General features: G+C 32.9%; 1 pseudogene; it reads left to right on the forward strand.

The window, feature by feature from the left end:
* Positions 1–23079: 23079 nt before the first annotated feature.
* LOC118614689 lies at positions 23080–23198 on the forward strand (annotated as a pseudogene).
* Positions 23199–24803: the final 1605 nt, after the last annotated feature.

A 24803-nucleotide genomic window follows, 5' to 3' on the forward strand; every position in this document is an offset into this window, starting at 1 on the left:
GGGAATAAACATGTCAATTAACATATAGTACATGATCTATTTACATCGGCAATCATTATCATTCATTATCAATTACCACAGCTTTGGTTTTACAAGTCGAGGTAAGTTCTCAGTAGATGCTATTATACTAATGATGTAAAATTTATTTTGGTGTCAGAATTAATTTGACCTATGTTTGTAGATACATAAAAGGTCTGAAGGGATCAATTAAAATACCTAATTATATAATAGAAATTATATGTTCAGACTATATCTTTTATATAAATGACATTGATACAAAAAAATGTTAATATTAATTTCTGACATTCTAATAAAACTTCATTCGTCTTTAGATAATTCTCCTTCAGAAGACATTTTTATTTTCTATTACTCATTTAAACTCCTTTTCCAATGTTTTTATAAATCTTTTTACAAAATACACGCACTTGGACTATTTTTTCTCTTTGTACAACTTTGTATAAGACAGGTAAAGGCCTAGTAAATTTTTTAGCAGAAGTAGTTAAAAAAAAAAAAACTATCCAAAAGAAATGAGGAAATGTTCTAAAGAGCAAAGCCAAATTCACTAAAAGGAAAGATTCATGGAATTCAAATATATAAATACAAATATTATGCATTGTCTACACCATCTATATAAGGATCTTGAGCAGCCTCAGATTTTGGTATCCAACCAATCCCCACAGTCAGTGAGGGAGGATTGTATTAGTCATTGTGGATATGGGTGAGAGAGAAGCAATAACAGCACAGAAAAAAGAAACGTGTTGAATGTGTGCTATGTAATCAGCATTCTATTCATCAATGTATACTCATCCATTTAATAAATCATCAAATATCTTTTCCAATATACAAATGCACAGTTTAGATAATGTACTCAAGATCACATAGTTAATAAAACCAGGTTTTCAAATTCAATCTCTCTAATCCTAATGAGATTTATATAAAATATAGTTCCCACAAAAGATGGGAAAAAATATTTATAAGGAAATATACATGTTTTACACTTATCCAGCAACAGTTTTACTTGATTTATACAGTTGTCCCTCAGTATCCATGGGCAACTGGTTCCAGGACCATCGAGGATTTCAAAATTTGTGGATGTTCAGATCCTTTATATAAAATAGCAGAGTATCTGCATATAACCTACACACATCCACCCATACGCTTTAAATCACCTCTAGATTACTTATTAATATCTAATACATTATAAATGTTATATAAACAGTTGTTATAGTGTATTGTTTATGGAATAATGACAAGAAAAAAGTCTGTATATGTTCAGCACAGATCCAACCATCCTAGGCCTAACCACATAGTACATGTCAGCAACAACATAATTTTTTTTTCCAAATACTTTCCATCTGCAGTTGGTTGAATCATGGATATACAACCAGAGGATACAGAGGATCAACTGTATACATGTGTGTATAAATGCATGTATATATGTTATACTGTATATTTTATAATTTATGTAAATTTATAGATTTAAATGTCATAGGCATTTGTTGAAGAACATTTATATTAAATACTACAAATCCCTCAGATGTTGGACAAATGAATGACATTTATAGATTCCTCATAGAACCATGCATTGTTTCACTTGAACTAAATGTTATATAATGAGACTTTTTAATAGGTAATCCAGAACTTATTCTAAAAGAGTATTTCTCTTCAAAAAACTCATCTTAGGAAGCAGTGCATTTATTCTACAATACTTCTAAAAATACTTTTAAAATACTTTTTAAATTCCTGAAAGTAATACAGTCTTGTAATACCTTGTATAAAAATAATTATTGTATTATATCAGAATTACCTAGATCAGATTACTCCCAACTATTTTATTACATTTCAATAATTTAAAACATCAGAGGATCAAAATTAATTATTAATAAGAAACTATTTTTTAATGAACCATTGCCTTTACAGGTAATTTTTAAACAAGAGTTAGAAAATATTCAGAATAATGGCAACACCATTGGAATTAAGTGCATAATTTTTAAGATGTTGTCTTTAAAAGACAGCATTCATTTGAATAAGTATTTTAGTATAGTTTTTATAAAAACAAATATTGTTTTAGTCTAAACTTATGGCATGGTAAAGAAATATTTAGTGACATGAAAATATAATTTAAAATAAGGTAAATAAACAAATTTATGCATAAAGAATTTCAAATGAGCATATGAATAACAGGAGAAAAATTGTCCCTAAGGGAAGAATATGATGAATTATTGAAAAAATTTAAGCTCTGAAAGTCACATATAGATGTGAGGGTAGGATAAATTTTGAGGGAAATTTTTAGATGTTTTACTAGTACAGTCCAATGCTTAATTAATTTGGAATGAAAACTCTGTATGATGATAACTAGGTCTAGAAATTATAACTGAAACATGTCATCTAAGGATGAAGGGAATTGTATGGATCACACATTGCTATGGAGTAATGATTTGTCTAAACATCAGTATCCAGATAATTAATCTAATTCTTAGAATCTTTTTCTAAGTATATTTTCATTTTCTTTATGAACTTTATCATTTTATAGATTAGAATCTGTACTAAATATAAGCTATAAATGGGATATGAATATTTCAATCACATTCTTTAAGTTGTTTGGTGTTTACTGAGATTAAATTAAATCATTAGAAAAAACAAAAGTATATTAAATTTTAGAGAATTATAAGATCACTTTGAATAAAAATGAGTAAATGTCTGTAAAACTAAATTTGGGATTTCTTGTCTTAATTTTTTTCTTTCTATTCAATTCATTCTTATGAAGAACTATTTTTTATAAAGAACTAATTTATAATAAAAATAATTTTCACTAAATGCTTATATAGTTCCTAACAATAGAAACACTACATCTGTCAAATAATTTATTATACATATCTCTGTATGAAAACACTCAAGAAGTAAACAATCGACATAAATTTTCATGACACATAAGTATATTAAAAAAACTAGAACTTGGCATTAGGAATCTCAAGCATAAATCCTGAACAAATTCTAATTTGGGAATCCAATTTATGTACTTGTCCCAGTATTTTCCAACTTAAGAGATATTTTTCAAAATTCAACTGACATTTTTATATAGCACTGCTGAGATATAATTGATATACTTTAAATTGTACGTATCTTCAGTTTTTTGCTTTTGTACATATTTCCAGTTGTTAGGTATTACAAATAAAACTGCTATAACCATTAGTGTACAAGTCTTTGTATGGACATATCCATTCATTTCTCCTAGGTTAATAGCTGGGAGCAGGATGGTTGTGTCATATGGTATGTATATATTTAACTTTTCTATAGTAACTATTTTTTAGTTTATTTTATTCCAAATTATAATGACACTGAGTTTACAAATAACTAATATTTGTTTAGTATCATTTGGATAATATTAGATCCTTAAAAGTCTGTTCAAGTTATTTGTATTTGTTATTTCAAGTACAAATATTCTTTTTGTATTTTCATTTTTTATTTATATTTTTTAAATTTATTCAGGTAACATTGGTTAATACAATTATATAATTTTCAGGTGTACATTATAATTTAACATCTGTATATTCTACTGTGTTTACCACCCAAAGTCCAGTTTCCTTCAGCTACCATATATTTGATCCCCTTTACCCGCTTTGCCTTCCCCTTTACCCCATCTACTTCCCCCCTCCTCCCCCAACCCCTACTCTCAGGAAACCATTAGTCCATTGTCCATGTCCATGAGTCCATTTGTCCTGTTCCTTTGTTGCGTTTAGGTTTATATCCCACATATAAGTGATATCATGTGATTTTCAACTTTTTCTTTCTGACTTATTTTGCTTAGCATAATTATCTCAAGTTCTATCCATGTTGTTGCAAAGGGCTGTATTTCATTTCTTCTTATGGCTGAGTAATATTCCATTGTATATATGTACCACTGCTTCTCTAGCCAATCATCTATCATTGAACACTTCAGTTGTTTCCATATCCTAGCCACCGTGAATAATGTTGCTATGAACATCAGTGTGCAAATATCTTTACAGATATAATATTTTAAGTCTTTGGGGCAAATATCCAGTAAAGGGATTGATTGCTCGATCATATGGTAGGTCAATTCTTAGTCTTCTGAGGAACCTCCATACTGTTTTCCATAGTGGCTGTACCAATTTGCAGTCCCACCAACAGTGTATGAGGGTTCCTTTTTCTCCACATTCTCTCCAGCATTTGCTATTACTTGTCCCATTGATTATAGTCATTCTAACAGGTGTGAGATGGTATCTCATTATATTTTGATTTGCATTTCTCTAATAGCTAGCGATGTTGAGCATCTTTTCATATATTTGTTGGCCATTTCTATGTCATCTAGGTAGAAGAGTCTGGTCAGGTCCTCTGCCCATTTTTTGATTGCATCGTTTGTTTTTTGTTGCTGAGTCGTATGAGTTCTTTGTATATTTTGGATATTAGGCCCTTATCGGAGCCGATGCTTATAAATATATTTTCCAGTTCAGATGGTTGTCTCTTTACCTTGTTGATGGTTTCTTTTGCTGAGCAGAAGCTTTTTAGTTTGATGTAGTCTCATTCATTTATTTTTGCTTTTATTTCCCTTGCCTTTGAGGTCAAATTCATAAAATCCTAAGTCCAAATTCCTTGAGTTTAGTTGCTATGTTTTCTTCTATGCATTTTATTATTTCAGGTCTTATATTCAGGTCTTTAATCCATTTTGAGTTAATTTTGGTGTGTGGTGATAGACAACAGTCTAGTTTCATTCTTTTGCATGTGGCTTTCAAGTTTTCCCAGCACCATTTATTGAAGAGGCTTTCCTTTCTCCACTGTATATTTTTTTGCTTTTTTTGTCAAAACAAATATAAATATTCTAATCAGGTAAAACTAGCTTCTTTTAAAAAACAAAACAGAAACAAAAAAAACCTTTATTTTGAATTTTAGACTTATAGAAAAGTTGCAAAAAGGGTACAAAAAATTTCCTAATGTCTCTTACCCAATTGCTCCAATGTTTTCTTACATAATCTTAGTGGAATTATATTGATGTTAATTTCTTGTTCTTGATAATATAGTAAGTAAAATAAGATCTCATTTGAATTTCACCTGTTTTCCACTGATAACCTTTCCTGTTCTAGGTGCTTATCTAAAAATCTCACATTACATTTAATTGTCATTTCTCCTTAGACTCCTGCAGTCTGAAACAAGTCCTTAGTCTTGTCTTTCTTTCATGACCTTGACACCTCATGAGTACTGATCAGTTATTTTGTGATGTGTCTCTCAGTTTAGGTTTCTCTAAAGTTCTCTCATGATTGGACTAGGTTATATATGTTTGGCAATTTTACTATAAAACTGATTTTTTTAAAAAGAAAATGAACTGCCAATTGGTTTTCTAAAGTGTTTACACCATTTTACTTTCCCATAATCAGTGGTCTTTTTAGTTTTAACCATTTTAGTGGTATGGAGTGGTATCTGTAGTGGTACACTGAGCATCTTTTCATATACTATTTGACATTTTATGTCTTCTTTTGTAAAGTGTCTGGTCAAATCTTTTATTCATTTTTAATTGTGTAATTTTCCTCTTATCAAGAGTTCTTTATATATTCCAGACATAACTCCTTTCTTGGATGCATTTTGCAAATAATTTCATCTGTAGCCCACGTTTCAATTTCATAAAAGCTTTCAAACTGCAAAAGTTTTAAGTCCAAATTATTTTTTTTATAGTTTGTATTTCATCTTTGAAAAATCTTTACTGAACCCAAGATTTTCTGTTTTCTTCTATAAGTTTTATAGTTTTAGCTCTTAAATTAGAATCTATTTATTTTTTGTATATTAACAAAAATGTAATATCGAGGTTCATTTTTTACACATGGCCATCAACTGTACCAGTACCATTTGTTGCAGTTTAGATCAGGATAGAACCATGTACTCAAAAGAAGCAGGTATTCAGTACAATAGCATTTTGAAATACTGAGATATTCTTATTAAATTTATTGGGGTGACATTTGTTAATAAAATTATGTTTTAAGTATATAATTCAATTATACATCATCTGTATATTGCATTGTGTGTTCACCATCCAAAGTCAAATTTCCTTCTGTCATCCTATATTGATCCCCCTTTTACTCTTAGCTACATTCCCCCCTCCCCTCTTTCCTTCTGGTAACCACTAAACTGTTGTGTCTGAGAGGTCTTGTTTGTCGCTTTCATTGTTATATCCCAAATGGCAGTATTTCATCTTTTCTTATAGCTGAATAATATTCCATTGTATATATATATGAAGTGTCTATTGTAGGACACTTCAGTTGCTTCCATTTCCTGGCCACCGTGAATAATGCTGCTCTGAACACTGGTGTGCTTATACCTTTCAGATAAATGTTTCCAAGTCTTTGGAGTAAATAGCCAGTAGAGGGATTACTGGATCAATTCTTAATTTTTTAAGTAAACTCCATACTGTTTTCCACAATGTCTGTATCAATTTGCGTCCCATCAGCAGTGTATGAGGGTTCTTTTTTCTCCACATCCTCTCCAACAGTTGTTATTACTTGCCCTGCTGATAATAACCATTCTAACAGGTGTAAGATAGTATCTCATTGTGGTTTTTATTTGCATTCTCCTAATAGCTAGTGATACACCCATTTTTAAGGCTCTTGATACATAAAGACAACATACCTTCCACGAAGCTTATTCTAATCTACTTCCCAACTGATATTATATTATTGTTTGTAAATATGAACTAAAAATCAATGTTATTTTTTACATTTGATTTCTTAAGTTACCAATATGGGAAAATATTTTTTTCATATATAACTAAATTTATATTTTTTGTTTTGTGAATTATTTTCTTAGAAGTCTCACAATTTTTCTTCTGCTAAGAAAACTTTTCATGTACTCAGATTATCCCCCATTCTTGTTATAAATGCCGTTAATCTTTTATTTTCCCACAGTTTGTCGTTCACAGTACGTAAGGTGTTATTATACAGAATCTTTAATATTAGATACTTAGCTTTCAGTCTTTTTTGTATGTGCTTTTATATGCAGAGTAAAAGTCATAAAAAAGAAAAAGCAACATGAGATCCGTTAAAAAAAAAAAGGACATGGAACACTCTTCTAACACAGTAAGTCAGAAAAGCAGATTACAAAAAGAATATATCTGATGTAAAAATAGTTTTAGTTTAAGGACCTTTGGGGAGCGGGGGAAGACTACAAATCTCAAGTGTTAATGACCATTGCTTTGTTATGGCTGTAACAGTAGTTCTCACATTTTTCATTATAAATTTTTATTTCTTTATTATTAGAAAATAATTATTTAAAAGGCAGAAAAAGCTTCCCAGAATTTTGGGGGTGCTTACTGTATATATAATAATGAAAGTTCTATTAACACTATGGCTTTTCAATAACTATCCTATTAACTTGGCTGAAAGAATATCATGAAATTTCAGAAATTTTATTTGGGTAACTGAATGAATATGCATTTTTAACCGTGTTAGATAAGAAATTAGCATTTTTTTCTCTAATTACTTCAACTGTGTTCATGTGTTTGTGCCTTAAAGACTTCATATTATAGCCCTTTTTGGTGACCTTGAGTCCACTTGAACCATAATGTTATAAGTCTGTTAAGCATATATTAGATCTGCAACAAGAGAAAATATACAAGCTGGCCAGACTGCTGCTGTTTTATATTATTGCTACCATGCTGTTATTTCCTGGGTGATTATTATCTCATTAACTTTTAAATCAGTTTGGAAATAATTTACTCAAAATTCAGGCTTAATTAAACATTATTTAGGGTCACTGTAACATTGGAAGCCAGTTTTATTTAAATTTCAACTTTTATAATTCTACCATAACAAGTAGAGAATCATTTATTTTGTAGGAAAAGAACATGACCCTATTACTCAGTTATAATTCAGATGGATGTGAACAAACTCCTGAAATTCTTTATGGCATTCATTGCAAGCCATCACTTACTTGACACAACAAACCAATTTTTAATTAATTAAATGATGTGTTCGTTTAAAAGATGGGAGGTAATTTTTCCTATGATATTCATAGGATGGTGAATGAGTAGTCACTAGCTGGATCTAGGGCCCAGGATTAGGAAAATCAACAGTTTTCCAGGATCAGGGCATACAAACGACTACACTAGGACTCAGAGTCAGTGGCTGTAGAAAGACCGAACACTGGACCAAAGGTAATTCACAAGGATGTTAGGAGACTAATCTCAACAGGAATTGGCAATAAAGTAGTGTTAACATGACCAACTGAAGTTTAGGCAAGAAGAAATAGTTTTATACACATTTTACAATAATACTATTAATATCCAGTAATAAGGTAGTATGAATCCAAGGTAACTGCTTAAGAATGAAAGTCTGTAGTAATTCAAAACACAAGGCAAGGTGATGTAGACTGCAGAGAGGCAGAGGTATGGAATTTGGTTCAGCACTGTTCTCTACCTGTGTCTTTGAGAAAGTTATTTTACCTGTTACCTCAGTTTCATATTCTAATTTTTTTTAAATCTTTTTTAAACAAAGACAGAAGTTTAAACCAAGTAATCTCTTGATATCTCTTCCAGTTGAGTTTAATCCTAAAACAGCACTGAACAGAGATGTACTTGTACAAGTATATAGTAATTTTGTTTGCTTTAAGTTCTAAACTTAAAATTTTTTATGTGTAAAATTTTAACAATTGTCCCATTGATCCCCTCTCTAAGCAATCAGATCATAGGTGACTTCTATTTTCATCCTTATCTTTTTTCTGCATTGCTGTCTCTTTTTTGAAATCAGAAGAAAAAAAAACAGTAATTATTTTTAAAAGGGAAAAAAGAAAACTCGGTAGTGTAACTTCTGAGCATTAACAGATTTGCAATTAAAACGTGGATAAGTGAATCTGATTTTGAACTAGATATAGACATTAAGGCAGTGGTGTTCATTCTTGGCTTCACTTTACAATCACTTGAAGGAGCTTAAAATATCCATGCTTTGGTCCCACCCCAAGGGATGGCAATTTAATTGGTCTGCTATGTGGCCCAAACATTCGTCTTTTTTAAAAAGCGCTTCAAGTGATTCTAATATAAAGCTAAAACTGAACAATACTTCTCTGAAATAGAGCTAAGAATTAATATTGTCCAAGATGTGATATCTTTGGATAAAAGAGCTAGGAAAATTTTCTGGTAATAAAAGTAACATTTAAGAAAATTTAGCCTCTCAAGATTATCTGTTCTCCATAGACCAAACTTTTTTTAAGAAGGAAACTAATTCTTATTATATGATGGGAAATTGAATATTAGAAGTGTCATCTTCAAGAAAGGTTAAGTGACAGAAATATGAGTCTCCCTATTGAATTGGAATCACCTATAACTAAAGAAATGGGCACAGCATACATCACTGGGATCTATAGGAGTATTGTTTATTCAGGCACTGAATCAGAATTTTCTTCTCTGTGCTAGTAATTGAAACTAAACACATCAATAAGCTAAAAAAAAAAATTAAAAAATACTTTTACCGCCTTATCCATGAAGGCAAATGTGTCAAACAAGATTAAACTAGCATCTTCTGCATGCCCACCTGAGACCCATTCCCCTATTGCGGTCTGCTGCCCTTCATGGTGATGTTCTTTGACTCTCTTCCTAGTAGACTTTTTCTATAACCTCGTCTTTATGCTTCTGAAATTGAATTTTAACATTTTATGAAAATGTTTTACAGAATTGAAAACAATCATAAAATTTAGCTAATATAAGAAATCACAGTTTATAAGTTCAACTTATTTAATAGTGTTACAAATCGCTGAAGTTAAAGTATGTTCACTTTTTTGTCAATTCTTTTCTTGCCTTTAACTTAATCCAGTAACTCATGTGCTATAAAAAGCTCAAGATTACATCCAGTATTAGAAAAAGTGGTATCTCTATTATCTCCTGTCTGCAGTGATTACTACAAAAGTGTTTCTAACAATTTAAAAACGAAAAATTCAAATGCAGCTTTATTCATTCTTGACACTTAGCATACTCCAATAATAGTTCCTGATTTTTACAAATATCATCGGATTCTCATTCATATATTTCTTCAATAAATAATTATTCATTACATACCAGGTATCAGAGATGAGGAATTTAAGCATATATTAAAGTTAATGGAAGATGTGAATGCCATATAGTCAATGCTAGAATCAAAAACCTGGAGTGTCAGAGGGCCTGTAAGAGACATACATGGCCTAGGCACAAGGGGCTTTTAAATTTTCCCAGTGGCATTTTTAATTAAAAAAAAAAATCCACATTAAAAAAAATCCTAACATTTCATTAAGTGAATTGGGGAGAGGAAGAAAAAAAGTTGAGATGGTAGGAAAGAGGAAGTTTGAAAGGGTAACTATTCTAGGCAGACATATTGTGATACACTTATAGAAAAGAGAGGATGCAGAGTTTCCATGGAAAAGTATATTCGCAGTGAGAATGGAGAAGGGGTTATTAGTTGCATTAGTCAGGGTTTTACAGGAAACAGAACCAATAGGAGACATCATGCCCCCCTCTCACCATTTATTTGGATCAGATGACCCCACACATACGTGTTGAGGAGGGCAATCTGCTTTCTTCAGTGAACCTGTGGCCAGGCACACCCAGAAATATTTAATCTGGGGATCCCATGTTCGAGTCAAGTTGTTGCATTAAATTAACACTCATACTAGTGAAAAAAAAAAAAAGACAGATTGTACAGGATCCTAACTGGCTGCAAAAAATCTGGGCTTTATTTTTAGTGGATAGGAAAACACTGGAAGACTTTAAGTAGCAGAAGTATAAGACTGGATTTTCATTTTGGACAGATTGTACTGGCTCCTGGGTAGAGAACAGACTGAAAGAGGGCATGATTAATTTAAGTAGATCAATTATAAAGCAGTTGTTTTCATCTAGGTGAAATATAATAACGATGACCAATATTAAAGCAGCATCAGTTTTATTTTTCACTCACTTTCTGAAGTAAGTATAGTTATTCTCTTTCAACAGACAATAGAGACTCAAAATATTTTAATAACTTACCAATACCACAGCTATTAAGGGTCAGAAGCAGGATATGATCACAGAATTATTTGATACCAAAGCCTAAATTGATAATAAATATGGCTAGAAACAAGCATCATATTTATCTAACATCATAATTCACTCATTTTGTTCAATCAAAATATTTCAAAAACATGTATTCAACACTCACCATTCACAGTTCTCCATGCCAGGAATTTAGGGAAAAAAACTGAATGAGAGTCATGTTCTCAAGTGGTCGGTAAATAATTCTATCTTTTTGCCATGGGGATTCTTACCTTATGGGTTGCCTAATTGTGAGTTACTTTCATAAGCTAACAGATGCTTCCTGTTTATCAGGTATCAAAGGTTTTACTTAGACGCACTGCATACCATATTTATTACAGCTGCAGTCTACATACATTTGTGCCAGGTGTTCTACATTACTAAACAGACACTCTCCATATGCTCTTTGAGGTTATTCCAGACTGAAAAAAATTCTAAAATACTACAGTTAAATAATATATAGGCAGAATGGCTACTGACTTTGAATAAAATTTAAAGGAGTTGTATTTTAAAACACGGAGATAGCCAATAATATAGCATATCAGAGTACAGTTAGAGGATCAGGTAATCGTCTAAAGTTTGTAATATGTGTTAATTTCTTTCTGGGAAAATATACTTTCTCGCGATCATTTTTATAATTTTCTCACTGATGTTATTCCCAGTGTGCAGCATCCCTTCCATCCTGAAATAAGCAGAATAACTTTCAACAGTAGCCAAGCATCATACCTTTTAATTTCTATTTCCCATTTTCCTAAACATGAGCCTACATGTAGACTTATTTAAAGGAATTTACATAATGGACATTTCTTCTATCAGAAAAACTACTGTGATGTATTAAATTGTATCTCACAAAAATTCACATCTTAAGGTCCCTAGCTCCAGTATATCAGAATGTGATTTTTTTGGAAATAGTGCTATTGCAGATGTAATCAGTTCAGATGAGGTCATCAAAGTTGGTCCTAATCCAGTTTGATTGGTACCTTAATTGAAAAGGAAAATTTAGATACACACACACACACACACACACATGCAGAAAGAATGCCATGTGAAGATGAAGGCAGAGATCGAGGTGATTCTTCTGTAAGCCAAGGAACCCCAGAGCTTGCCAGCAAACCACCAGGAATTAGGACAGAGGCATGGAACAGGTTCTCCCTCACAGCCCTCAGAAGAAATTAATACTTCTGACACCTGGATCTTGATTTCTAGCCTCTGAAACTATGAAACAAAAAATTTCTGTGGTTTAAGACATTCAGTTAATAGTACGTTGTTACAGCAGCCATAGCAAACTAATGTAGGAATGAACTGTAAATAAAACATAAGCCATTCTGCTTGCAATTCATTTTACTTGCTGACTCTCCTAGATAGTAAATCTCAAATTTGAGTATTCAACTTAATAATAATGTTGACAGGATACATGTGAAAATCAAAAGTAAAAATTGGTACTTAATAAAGACAGTTTCATAGATTAGTAATTACAAATAATATAACAGGTATTAGGTGAAAAAAATCTTTGGACAGCAAGTAATTTGGGAAAGCACTGAGTTTAACAAAAGCAGATTTCTCTGTTACAGAATTTTTCAGAACCCTTCACGTGTTAAAATGTATTATGGAAAAAAATGTATTACGAATCAACAAGAGAGGAGTACCTCATAAAGACAAAATGGACATTCTAATGCAGTTATATTAACATGGCTATTTTGGTGCAACCACTTTTAAGCTAGGTCTTAATAACACTCTCAAAATGAAAAAATCATTGCACTGTGTTCAGCATATACTCACGGAATCACTTCATAATTAAGTGGACCCAAATTATGTGCAACTTTCGCTTTTTACTTCATTTCTGTATCATTTGAAATTCTTATAGGTATGAATTACTTTTAAAATCAAGAAAAAACACTTTAAAGCTTTTCAGAATTATATGTTGGTTGTGTCCTATAAAACCTTCAATACTTCAATATAAAGGAGTTACTAATATATGTTTGTATATGTGGATATATGGATATATATGTATATGTATGCATGTGAGTTTTATTAAATAAGGCTAGAAAAAGTATTATATAAAGAGTATGTCTTTTTTCTAAATCTTCAAAATGTATACATATACACATATATATGCACATATGTGTTTTATCAAATAAGGTTATAAAAGTTATTATATAAAGAATATGTATCTTTTCTAAATCTGAATACTTTTGCTTTAAAATTGAGACAAGGCAAGATCACCTCACCTAACTTTAAAATGGCTCTCACCTCTTATTTAATACTAATATTCAAAGCTGTCACTAGTTCAATAAGGCAAGATAAATTAAAGAAAAATACAATTGTTCTTAGAGGTATGACTAGAAAATTATAAAGAATATCAGAAAAAAATAAACAATGCTAGAATAAATAAATTTACTATCTAAGATACGAAGTCAATATTTTAAATCTACTGTAACTCTATATGTCAAAATAAACAACTAGATATTAAAAATTTTAACTTTTGAGCAACAAGAAAAATAGTATTAAATAATTTAAAAGTACTAGAATTCAATATTGAAAACTACAAAACATTGCTGAGAAAAATTAAAGACCTAAAAAAATGGAGAGATATCTCATATTTATGGATAGGAATGCTGAATATTGTTACAATAAAAATTCTGCTCAAATTGATTTAAAGATTCAGTACCATCTCAATCAACATTCCCATAGACATTTTTGAATGAAAGTGGTAAACTGGTATCAGCATCTAAATGAAAATGCAAGAAAATGGTAAAGTGGTGTCAAGAGATCTAAAATAGCCAAATTATTCCTTAAAATGAACAAAACTGGAGCACTCACACTTCCTGATTCCAAGATTTTCTCTAAATCTACTATAATCAATAAAGTGTGGTATTGGCATAAAGACAGACTTATAGATCAATAGAACAGAACTTCAGAAATAGACTCCCACATAAATGGTTAGGTATTTGACAAAGGTACCAATGCATTTCAATGGGAGAACAAATAGTGTTATAAACAGATCATTCTAAAATAACTGGATATCCATATAAAAAGAAAATGAATCAACCGCTACTTTCTTCCACACAAAAATAATTCAAAATGGACCAAAAAAATACCAAAGCTATAACTGTTAATTGTATAGGGAAAAAAAACAGCAGAATATCTTCATAATTTGAAATACTCAAAGATTTCTTGGAATCATAAAAGAAACGAGTAATAAATAGGACTTCATCAAAATAAAAAACATCTATGCTTTTAAAATCCCATTGTTGCTATTTGACCTGTCTTGTGGTTTCCTGAGGTGGTAGGTAACAGTCAAGGCAAATTATAGGCTAATCAAAAAGCTTAAAAGGAAAAGCTGAGGAATGGAATGTGCCTATGGAGCTTTATAAAGCTCAGAGAAATTCCTGGAAGTCTAGAAGGCCACGCATAGGGTTGTGTTGATGCTAAGTAAAGATCTGAGAAGGCTCTAGGCTCTCAGCTATGGCTGAGGGGGACAGAGGGGAATCTGGAAGCACCACATGAAGGCTAAGGCAGAGTTGCTGAGTGTCAAAGTGTGTCCGACACACACACATAGCCCCTCAGCAAAGACTTGAAGACCTGCTGGGCTGATGATGTATTTAAATAAATCTATCTGATCATTAGCTGTCCACCACACTAATCAAGCAGAGACTTTACTATGAAACATTATGCTGAGTGAAGAAGTCAGACACAAAGGCTACACATAATATGATTTGATTTACATGAAATTTCGAAAATATGCAAGTGTAAGAGATGAAAGCAGATTAGCGGTCATAAGAGGATGAGCAGAGGAATGGATATGGAGTTCCCTCAGGGTGAAGAAAATGCTCTGGAATCAGATAATGATGATTGCTGCACAATCTTGTGAATATACTAAAGCCCACTCAATTGTACACTTTAAAAGAGTAAGTTTTATAATATGTGAATTATATCTCAAAATACTATCCATAAAATAATATTTCTAAAATGAAGGTAAAATATGGGTCATTTTAAAGAAAAAATGTCAGAATTTATCACCAGCAGACATGTTCTGAAATAAATACTAAAACTGTTCCTCAGAATAAAGGTAAATGATCATAGGTAGAAGCATGCAACTGCTGGAAAATATGTAGTACACTGCAAAGTATAGTTATGTGAGCAAAATATGAATATTTACTGTTTAAAAACAAAAATAATAATGCCTCTTAGAGTTTATAACATAGGTTTAGTTAGCTATACGAAAAAATATTAGGAAAATCACAAGGCAAGGGGAATGGATTTAAACTGTTATAAAGTCTTTGCATTGTTAGAGGTGTGGTACTAATATAAAAATTGATGATGCCAAGTGTGGGTAACCAAGGAGAGTAAGGAATTCTTAGACATTACTGGTGGAGATGTAAATTATTTCAAAAAATGATATGCCAGTATCTACTAAAGCTAAAGAGCATTTGCACTCCGGAGCACCCAACAGAAGTAAGTACTTACATGCTCCTAAATACATGTGCAAGAATGTTCATAGCAGCTTTATTCTTAATAGCCAAAATTTAGAAACAATCTACATGTTCATCAATAATAAAATGGATGGATAAATTTCAGAATATTTGTGCAATGGCATACTACACATAAATAATGAACTATTGCTATATTCAACAACATAAATTAAACAAAAAAAAAATTAGCCAAACAATAGGTAAAACTGTGTTCAAGGTTGGAAGGATAGTTGGTTATGTTTAGGACATGAGGCAATCCTTTCTGAGCACAGGAGTGTTCTTCAGTCTCAAGTGGGCTGAATTTACATGGGTGTGGGGGTGTATTAAAAGTCATCAATTCCACTTTACATTACATAATTTATACCTCAGTAAACCTTTTTTTAAAAAATGTTAATATAACTCATGCAAGGTCACAAAATAATCATTCTGCTCTACTGTCACTTGATAAAAAGTCTTGCATTCAACATTAATATGTAATCTAATTTTCTAGGACACTAAAGTTCTAAGAAATATTACAGCTAATGAAATGAGGGAAACAAATGGACTGAGGCAGAAATTGACTGCAATTCAATTGCAACAAAGACCTCAGCTCACCCTATTGTGCCTTCAGTTTTTGAAAATTGAGTCAAGAAGGCTGGATCTTGTACCCATTACTGTTAATGTATGTTAGCTGTCTCCATGGATGGAGCATAATCTTAAGTGAGGGAGCTCTCTTAGGCCAAGGGCAATTACTGCTGAGGGTCTTAGCTTTGAGACATTGGAAATAAGTTAGAAAAATGTCTCATTCTTGAAGAAGTATCTCAGAGGCAAACCATAATATTCACTACAGTATAACTCTCATAGCACTCAGAAACATTTTGTGTAATAACTGCATCCCAACTGGAAACAGCCTCTCCTGTGTTCTGGTTGATCCTTCTTATTTCCGATTAATCTAAGAGGGTTCACTAAATAAACTATACAGCCCCTGCCACTGTAGTTGGTCTCAGGTCTCTAAATATTACTTTTCTCTCCCTATTTTACTTCCTAGATTTCCTTTATTCTCAGCCAGATCTCCACTGGTCTAGGAGGCACGTCTAGTAAGGTGATCGAGACTTTCAACCATAAAGAGTATGAGTCCCTGAGTCATTATTCCCTTCTCAAACCATGGATGCTATATTTGTTGATTTATCACCAACACTAAGCCTAAAAATATACCCTAGGAGATCACATTTTTCTCACATACGCTAACCTGCCCCCACTGTTTAACAGCAGTCTTATCGCCTCCTGTTAATTAGGATCCATTATTCTTACCAAGATGGTAAATCTTTTCCTTGTTCTTGTCCTCTTAGCCCAAGGAGCCCAAATTTACTATAGAACAATTACAGCATAAAGGTTGACAGATTTGTACTGTGCATCCTCCAGTAGAAGCATCCCCACCCCTAAGATGCAAGACCTCTACGCCCACAGGGGCTAGAGCCACAAATCCTCTAGTTCATCACAGGTAATGATGGAATGCAGAGCCACTTCTGCTTCCACCCCTTCAGAATCCATGTATCTTAACTATTGGACACAGCCCTAAAAATGGTCATTAAAAGAGGAATATACTGTATCCTGAAGTTGCATCCTAGATGGTACTCATCTTTGTAAGGTTTCATCTCAAGTTGCTATCTCAGCTGCATCTTCACCACTGTATCAGGATATGCAGCCCCTGGGTGATAGAATTTGTGATAGGATCAGTGGAGCCATAGTCACATTCTCATTGCTGTTTCTCTTCTTCTATAAAGATCCTCTAGTCTCTATCACCAATCTTCTATCTACCACAGCCACAAGCTAATGGGGCCTGGTAGAGACTGAGCGCTTGATCACAAAACACCAAAGGACAATGCAGCCAGAGCTGTGTACCATGACACTGGTTTGATCTTCATAAAATGGAAGTGGTGCACAGAAAACAGCATAGGCAATCGACAAAAGAAATGTTTTAAACCTAGGTAGCTGAGACCCCCATGTCCAGTGGTGAGTTATTAAATGTTTAAAAATTGGCTCTCCAGACAAAAGAAGGCCCTGATTTGTAGCATTTTCATGTTCTCTTGTGTAAATACTCCCATCAGGGCTGATGTCAAGCTATCAATGTGACTTCACCGAACAGAGTGAGAAAAGATATGCATATTTGGTTCTCATCGGCACCTCTCACTCATCCCATATCTATACTCACATGGGGTTAGAAGAGAGTCCTTATGCCCAGCTGTATAATTTTGTGCTGTAGATGATATGGCCTTCTTCAAAACATTAAGTGTATACATTTTGATTCTCCTATTAAAGCTCGACAAAGTTCATATGGTGGCCTTTCCTAGCATAAAAAAACTGTAATAATGTCTGCTGGTTTGTACAGCCCAAGTGGCAGGGCTCTTTGTATAGCAGATCTAGTCTGATAAGAGCCTTTTTCTGCTCAAGGCCCAGATCAGACAAGACAGACCTCAATGTCACTTGATAAATGAGTCAGTGAAGTATTTCCAAGCATAGAATAGTTTGTATTTAGAATGCCCACCAGGCTTTGTGCTTAGTTTTTACAAATGAGAGGTGAAAGGTGAAAGTCCGTTCTTTCCTTTTAAAGAAAATCCCAGAATGATCTAGACTTCTGTATTCCTAACAACGTCACTGATGTTGGCAGGCACATGACTATACAGAGTTAATCTTCTTAGTCATTTCTTACTTATCCGGTTCAATTAACCCAATGTCATTGATACAACAGACCAAAGCGGTGTTCTACAGAATGTCCAGACAATCCAAATTTCTTCAGATAATACAATAGAGGTCAGTAGAGTTAATATGGCTCAAGGAAAAACTATAAATGCATATTCTTGTCCACCCCCATGAATACAAACTGCTTCTGGTCCTTTTCCTTGAGAAGCATGGGAGAGAATGTATTCACTAGATCACTGACTATGTACTATATGCCTGCAGCAAACATACTATCACATCTGGCACAAAAGCTACCACTGGAGCCACCACTTCATTTAGTTCTTGAGGATCCACTGCCATTTCCAGGATCCATTTTTTCCCCCAGGGATAATATTGGTTCACTCAGAATACGATGTAGACTATTATCCATGCATTCTTTCAATTTTTTAAGGTGGTGGCACTAATCTCTACCATCAGTCCCCCACCCCCAACTCCTCACCTCTAGGATGAGATATTGTTTTTTATTTACTATCTTGGCTGAGTAAGGAAGTTTTGGATACTTCTACTTGACCATCTCTACTGCAATAGATTTTACCTCATAGGCTACACTTCTGTCCCCTAAGGACACTTACAATTTAGATTTTGTTAATCATTACAATAATTGCCCCTATCATGCTTTAGATAGTTAAGTGCTGCCCTCAACCTCTATTATTTTGGGATGCTATCATCCTTTCTGTCATCAGAGAGCCCAGTTCTATGACAGCACTTCCTACTATCAGCCCTGGCTGAGAGAGAATAGCCACCCTTGAGCTTCTCAATTATGCTAGTGCCCATCTCAAGTTAATGGTCGCTGGGGAACAGAAATGAAGAAAGAACTGGTTTGGAAAAGGGCACAAAATCTTTTAAGGGTAATGAAAATGTACAGTATCTTGGTTGTAGTGGTGGTGACATAGGTATTTACATGTGTCAAAATACACTGAATTGCATACTTTAAATGTCTGTGGATTATTGTATGCAATAATACTTTAATCAAGTTGATAAAAGTGAAGACTAATGATGAATTTACATTTAAAAAATTAATATGGAAATATAAAAGCCAAATAAGAAACTGTGAGTTGGTTTCCATTTAAAAATCAGCTTGTCTTCAAAAATATGGTTGAAATTTTTTTGAAAGTTTTTTAATGTATTTAATAGTCCTCATAAAGTGTCACAAAAACAAATTAAGTAAAAATGATCAATCTTAGTTGACAGGGTGTAATCTTTCATGTTAATTGTATTTTTAAGTTCTTTGTGATGTTTAACCCTCTAAATGATGTGCATGAAGGGAATGAATTATAATTTCTTCAAAATCTGAAGGAGTTATCGAAATTCAATATTGAGACTTCATTTTGTGTTCTTAAACTTAAGGTCAAACAAGATGCATTACTTACACATTAAATTAATTATGCCGCAGTAAAATAATATTTTAAGATAATTTTAATGGCTTAGAAATTATGGAACTAGGCTAAAATGTAGTTTGCCTGCATTTGTAAGCCACTTGCCTAACATAATAGTCATATGTTAAACTTGCAAGAACTTTCAAATAGTGTGACTACTATGTTCCTTGATCTTTCAATGTTCATCTGTTTATAGCTAGACTACTAACAAGAAAAAAAGCGTTATTGCATAATGGCAACGTAAAATCATTTCAGAGAAGTTTAAAAGTATTTCCTCCAAACTCACTGTGTTAATATTCATTATTTCTGTGGAATCCATACACAAAATTGCAGTAGTAGGTACTGATTTATTTGCATATCAAACTGAATGAGTTTCCATCTTTGGCACATAAACCATTTCATTCCAAGGTTGTTGTTCTCTGCCCATAAAAATGAACGTTTTTATTTTAAAATTTATGTTGAAAAGAAAAAGAGTAAAAATCGCTGAGACAATTTGGCAGTGGGGGACTGATCAAAGTGAGAAGATTTCCACTACTAAATGTCAAAGCTTCTCATTTCGTTATATTATTAATTAAACCAGGGTGGTATTGGGGCAGAATAAAGAGCACAGAAATTGCCTTACAGATATCTGGAGATTGATATATGGCACTTAGAATTGTAAATCAGTACAGTCATTTAATTCTCCTGTCTTAGACATAAAATTATTTTTCTTTCACCCAAAGTCTCTTTGCATAATGAAGGATACATTATCAAAAGCAAATAGTTTTCAAGTTCATATCATGAGCTAAACATTTAGCAATTATGTGCTAAGTGCTCTGCATGCAATATTTTAGTGAAACATTCCAACAATGGAAGGTAGACACTATTAGTTATATTTTATAAATGCACAAACTGAGACTTAGAAAATGTTGACTATCTCAACTACACAAAAACTTAAAATTTCTATTCATAATATGACCCTAAAAAAAGTGAAAATGAGGAGCCATGACCTAGACTATAAGGAAGAGATATTTGCAATGCGTTAACCAGGGATTAATATCTGAAGTACATAAATACCTCTGACATATCAAATTTCAAGAGACAATCAACCAATAAAAATATGAGCAAAATGTATTAATAGTTAGAGCATAGCATAGAAAAAACCCAAATATGAAAAGAATATTCAATCTCCCCAGCAATAAAGAAAATTCAAATTAAAAAAATGTGATATTCCATACCTATTAATTTGGCAAAGTTTTTAAAGTCTGTTAATATTCAATGAAGGATTAAAACCTTCATATACGGCTTGTGATTTTATATTACCACTTTGAAAGACATTTGGCAATATATAGTCAAGTTAAAATATTTATAATCTAGGTAGACTCTCCAAAAAAATTTTCATTCCTAGGTATACTCTCCAAAAAAATTTTCACATATGAACAAAATGAGAAATATTACAAGAATAGTCATAGGAAATATTTTTAAATAGTAAATAGTCACCAATGGAAACAATTGAAGAAGTTGAGGGATAGTCATATGATAGATTTTATGAACTAAATGTGAACTAGAGCTAATATATCATCCTAGATGAGTCTCACAAAGATGAATAAAAAGCATGTTGCAAAAGTAGATGTACCATACACCATTTTGATAAGAATTTGACACCATTGATCACTCTTTTCCTGGTCAACATTTATTACATTTGGTTTTCTGAACATCATGATCTCCTAAATGACCTCTTACATTGCTAGCAAATTCTGTCTCTTTTCTGTTTCATTCCTATTTCAAGATTAATGTCACAGTAACTGTCCTTAGACATTTTCTCTTATGAATTTCCACTCTCTTCTTGATCTCATCTCTTTTCATGGCTTTAAATTTTATGTATACACTGACAACTTCTAGATAGATGTCTATATCCTAGGCATCCTCTCTAATCCCACAGTCACATATTCAGTTGCTGACATAGCCACCTGGATGACCAGTTGGCATCCCAAATTTAACACATCCAAAACATCTCCCCAAGCTGCTTTTCCAAATTGACTCTTTCCTCGGCTTCCCAAATGTAGTTAATGACAACTCTATCCTTTCTTCATTTCCCACTTGGAGTAATTGGGCCATTTGTCTTACACTTTCTGGATTTCTCAGTGTTGTTTAGTCTATTTCTCAATCCCCTGTACTTCCAAGTAGCTAGACATTAAGTCTAAAAACTTCATCAATTTCAAGTCACAATAAGACTGACCACTGAATCAATGGATTGACAACCTGATCCCACCATTGTTTAAATGCAGAAAGTAAGCTGTTTGGTGTAACTTTGACACTCTTCATTTATACTGCTGCTGTAATGAATTATGGGAAACTGAGTGGTTTAAAACAACACAAATGATTATCTTATAGTTCTAGGGTGAAATGTCCAAAATGGGTCAAACAGGACTGAAGCTCTAGGAGAGAATCCACTCCTTGCCTGTTCTACCTTCTGAAATCTGCCTTCCTTGGTTCATGAACCTGCATCAATGGCTATTGCTTCCATTCGCATCTCTTACTCTCACTTTGATCCACCTGTTTTCCTGTTATAAATCCCCTTAATCACATCTTCAAAGTCCCTTTTACTATGGAAGGTAACATATTCACAGGCTCCAGGGATTATGACAGAACCTTGTTGGGGAGTGAGAGAGATCTTATTCTGTCAGCCACAGATACCATATTAATATCGTTTCCCCAGCATCAATCGGCCAATGCTTTTAACCCCATTGTTAAACTTTGGCTATATCAATGATTCTAAGATTAGGAACTAATCATTTTTTAAAGTAGAGTGAGGCCATTGGTGAAACCTGAAATCCACGTACCACGACAAAGGAAAATTATGCTTACATCTTCAATTTTTATTACCATTTTCTAAGTAAAAAGCTGGTTTAATAAGAGCTTCAAATTGTGACGAATGAATTTCTGTTATTCTTTATCTCTCCTTATCCTTCCTTCTCTTCATTAACTTGATGATTTTCACAGAATCAGTGTAATTTCAACCGTTATAATAATTATTCTCTACACATACAGTGTCACAATTTTGGTTACTGGGAGCCGCTTTCAGCTAGCTCTTGTGTTCTTTGACATAATTCCATGAAGCTTCGAATTCTCTTTGATTTCTGGCATAATTAGATGTCCTCTAATACTATTTTCCACAGAGAAATGGTGGATTTGAGACATGGGTCAAGGAAGTATTAGATGGTGGACACAACCCTGGTTCCATGGATAATTGTTGTTACTAGGGTAAAACTGCTTCTATGCAATTTTAGTGGACAGAGCTCTATGTTTAAAATTCATAATGTTGTCTTAATGTTTGTAATGCAATTTCAACATTACAATGTTTTACTCATTATTTTTTCTTGTATATTCTAACTTACACTCAAATACTGCTTTGTTGTTATATTTATTGCTTTATCCAATAGCATAAATAAAAAAGTATCAACTTAACAATAGCAAATTACTTTTTAAAAGGTAAACCACTGTCTACGGCCATGCCACCCTGAACGAGCCCGTTCCCGTCTGATCTCAGAGTCTAAGCAGACTTGGGCCGAGTTAGTACTTGGATGGGAGACCACCTAGGAAGACCAGGTGCTGTAGGCATAAAAAAAAATTTTAACTAAAACTAAAAATATATAAATAATAAATAAATGAAAATAAAAATAAAAAATAAATAAAACTAAGGAATTATAAGCTGACAAGGTCCTTGCAATCTGTAAGGTCGACCAAGAGTTGCCTTGCCTAAATAAATAAATAAATAAATAAATAAATAAGCAAATGAGCAAATGAGCAAATAAATAAATAAAAGGTAAACTACTGCCCAGCATGGTTTTTGTAAGCACAGACAAATCTATCCTAAAACTTATATAGAAAGGCACAGGACCTAGACTAGCTAAAAGAAATTTGAAAAATAAAATGGGAAGAATTTTCTACCCAAAGTTAAAGCTCACTCTACAGCTACAGTAATCAAAACAGTATCGTACTGGCAGAGGAATGGACACAGACAATGAAACAGAATTGATATCCCGAGACAGACCCGTATAAATACACTCAACAGATTTTTGAAATAGGTACAAAAGCAATTCAGTGGAAGGACAACCTTTTCCATAATGGTGCAGGAGTAGTTGGACATTCATAGGTTAAAACAAACAAACAAAAGACCAAAAATCTCACACCTTATACAAAACCCAGAATGAATCAAAATGAATCCGAAACAGATCTTCAGAGAAGATACCTCTCTATGGTAAAATTATAGGTGGGAAATAATTTTTTTTAGTATACACTTCTATATTCTACTAGTTATAATAGTATATATTGCTTCAGTTTTTCAAAATCATCCCCATTTAATTTAATTACTTTTAAATGAGGTAATTTTAACTAATCTGTGGTGTTGTTGCAGCTCTAAAATACATTAAAGAAAAAAACTCAAGTTGTCTTATGATTCCATTTTGAGTTTCAATCTACCAGGCCTATTATATGTAACCCTTCTGCCAGCCACAGGCTCTACTGTCAAGTTGCTGGACAGTTCCTATGACAGTGTCTGGGTTACAGCCCCAGCTGTAGCTTCATTGGTACCTGCCTGTTTCAAATCTTCTCATAACTCCCCAGTTTACATGAGCTCAGTAACAACTTTTTACCAATTCATGGTTTAGCCATGGCCGGTTCCTATGGTTTGCATCTAGAACCTTAACTGCTATACTTTGTCTTCGGAATCTCCACAGTGGTTTGAAAAAAAAAATCTGTAATTCCTCTCATTTCTCTGCAGATGCTAAAAAGAAAGGGTCATATCAACAACAAAAAAATAATATTTATAATTGTATTCAAAGCTGTACCTGGAAGATTTTGACATTATCACTGCTTTCTTCATCCATCTTAATACGGCTAGAATTCCCAGAGCAGGAAAATAAGTAATTAGCGGCTATAGCCTGCTCTACTGAAGGATTTTGGTGCCAGTATCCACCTCCACTTCCACGTAGAAACTCCACTGCTTCGGCAACACCTCAGGTTACTGATCCAGGGAAATCACAGATTAGAATAAGAATGCTGGTGCTTAGAGATTATTCTGTTGGCACGTTAATTCTGCATGCAAGCAAAAAAACTAATCTATATAGACATTAAATAAGCTTCTCCACCAGATTCTTTCTTCTTTAAACTGTTACTGTTCTTTATAACACAGATTATTGCATCACAAAAACCTTAAATGTCAAC

Source organism: Rousettus aegyptiacus, unplaced genomic scaffold (genome assembly GCF_014176215.1).
Source record: "Rousettus aegyptiacus isolate mRouAeg1 unplaced genomic scaffold, mRouAeg1.p scaffold_m13_p_2, whole genome shotgun sequence".
In the NCBI taxonomy this organism is placed as follows: Eukaryota; Metazoa; Chordata; class Mammalia; order Chiroptera; family Pteropodidae; genus Rousettus; species Rousettus aegyptiacus.